Source organism: Cynara cardunculus (assembly GCF_001531365.2).
Source record: "Cynara cardunculus var. scolymus isolate 2C chromosome LG 2, CcrdV1, whole genome shotgun sequence".
NCBI classification, from domain to species: Eukaryota; Viridiplantae; Streptophyta; class Magnoliopsida; order Asterales; family Asteraceae; genus Cynara; species Cynara cardunculus.
Window position 1 is genome coordinate 4,878,453 of NC_037529.1, and position 2,644 is coordinate 4,881,096.

The following is a 2,644-nucleotide window of genomic DNA, read 5'->3' on the forward strand; positions in this document are numbered from 1 at the left end:
CAATTAACCTTAATCAGGTAATTTTGTAATCTTTATGATCTTTTTAAATAATTTATTTTATTTTATTTTATTTCCTTAATTTTTTCTCCTATATTTGGGATGAAAATTATCATTATTTTCTTTCTAGAAAAATATTAAAAACACGAGTTTTTTTGTACTCTCTTTATTGTCTCAGCTGTGTTACCGAAGGCTCTAAAGAAGCCGGAATAAAAGAGCACTCATCTTTTCCATTTATTGAATAGGGTTCTATGATCAGTCTATGACTCTTAGATAAATCCTCAACAACACACGTAATTTAAAACAAGATTCTTTTTTATTATAAATTAATTTGAACCGGTTTAGGTAAACATATGGATCGGGTTAATTTGCAAATATTTTTTTCTATCTATTTTTAAAGTTCATTAATAATTAACATAGAGTTTGACGATAATTTTTTTAAAAATTATTGAAGTTAGTTAAATGAATCGATGATCACATTTATATATTAGATTAATAAGAATCAATATTACCTTTGACATATGAATCTACCCACCTCATTTTGATTATCCATATATTTTATACGAATTTTACAAAAAAAAAAAAATTAATACCGAATACAGTGCAAACAACCATGAAAACACACTATTTCGAGTCACTTAGAGTCATAACTGACTTTCGACCCTTCATGAAAGTGGTTGCAAGATATGAGCTTATTTCGACTTACAATTTGTGAGTATAAAGTACGGGAGCTACACTGTTGGTAAAATCCAATTTTACAATTTCTCAACTAACTTTTATGATCCCAACTTCGTGTATTCAATCAAACGGGTAATTTTCTTCCCGACTACTGGTCCCATACTACCCCATAAACTGAAAATTCATAACCCCAATTGCTACAGTAATACCTTTTAGTTGTCTTATGTTTGTTTGAACAACCTCGGTTAATCTTGTCTTTCTTATTATATTGTACTAAAAAATGATTGAAACTCGTGTTTTTGGTCATTTAGTAAATATACTATTATTATATTCAAGTATTATGTAAATAGAATTRTACATATTAATCATAATTTCATTTATATAAGTTATAATGATTATTTATATATNCCACTACTAAAAAAAAGGGCATCACCGACGGATTTTTCTGGCGGAAATTCCGTCGGAAATATTACCGACGGATTTCCGACGGATACCAAAAAAGTCAAAAAAAGTCAACTTTTATCCATATCCGCCAAAGATCCCCCACAAATCCCCCACTGAATTTATCGGAAAAAAAATTAATTAGATATATTTAAATATTAAAAATATACTTTTTCAAATAATAATTAAATAAAAATTACGTAGCACACCACATAGTTTGTCCCAAAATACACAAAAAAGGCGRCGAAAACAAAGAAGATTCGAAAGCTTTGACTTGTGCGTGAAGCACAAGATACAAACCCTAAAACATCACATCATCTCTCCTATTTATATCCATCAATCTGAATCTTCATCTAAACAAACCTTCACAAAGATTCTGCAACTCCATCTGATCAACAATGGCGGGCCTTCAACAGTTCTACTTCTTCCCTACAGATTTCTACTACCCAAAGCCACCGGCTAACCACCCATCTCTTCCTCTCGCTGGCACTGCTAACGACGRAAATGTAAGAGACGACTCTAAAAACCTCCATGAAACAATCTTGGTGTTATCTGTTGAAAAGTTGAACGATAATTACAAGAATCTGAAGATTTCTAGCGATGATTTGCCAAGAACAGTGCTACTTCCGATCCAGAAACAGAAGRTGAAAAACAGTGATCTGTAACTGTAGATCTGTCTTTCGAACTCGAGTTTAATTAAGGAATTTTGTTTGGTTTTCTAGTTTGTATTCAATCATTCCCCCCTATATATATGTATATATTATTTTCGTGAGATATTGTGAGACACGATTTTTACACTTGAAACTTCACAATAAAATGTTACGAAGGTAAAATAAACCGAATCTTCATAGCAAAAACACTGTGAAAGTTACCTTTATAGTTTTTTCTGTGAAGTAGTGTAAAAATCGTGTCTCACACAAACAGTTTTGTCTTACATGATCTCAAGTCTATATATATGTGTATATGTTACAAAAATGACGGTTATGGAAGAAAAGATTCTTGGTTTAAATTTGAAATTTGTTGGTTTATAAGTTGTTCTTGTTCATGTTAATGGAATTAATCTTAAAGTTATTATTGTTTAAAATCGGTAATTTGTTAACAACAATGGAGAAAGAGGTACTGTTTGGTAGTGTTACTATGAGTTGAAGGTTTATCAATGGTAAATTTGTTAAACCAGTATTAAATCCAATCATCAGTTGTACGTTTTGTAGTTTCTTTTTTAATATCGACGAATGATAGTTTTTGTTCTGTTTAGATGGATGAAATGTTTTACATAATATTGTATGTTAAAAAGCCCAAAGTCTTGATACCATGGTACAAAAAAGAAAAAGAATGGGCACCCGATCATAACCCATGAAAGCTACGTTTAACAAATTAGCTGGTGGCTGATAAACTACCTGATAACTGATGAACAATCCATATTTGATAAAATTCCACTACTAAAAAAAAGGGCATCACCGACGGATTTTTCTGGCGGAAATTCCGTCGGAAATATTACCGACGGATTTCCGACGGATACCAAAAAAGT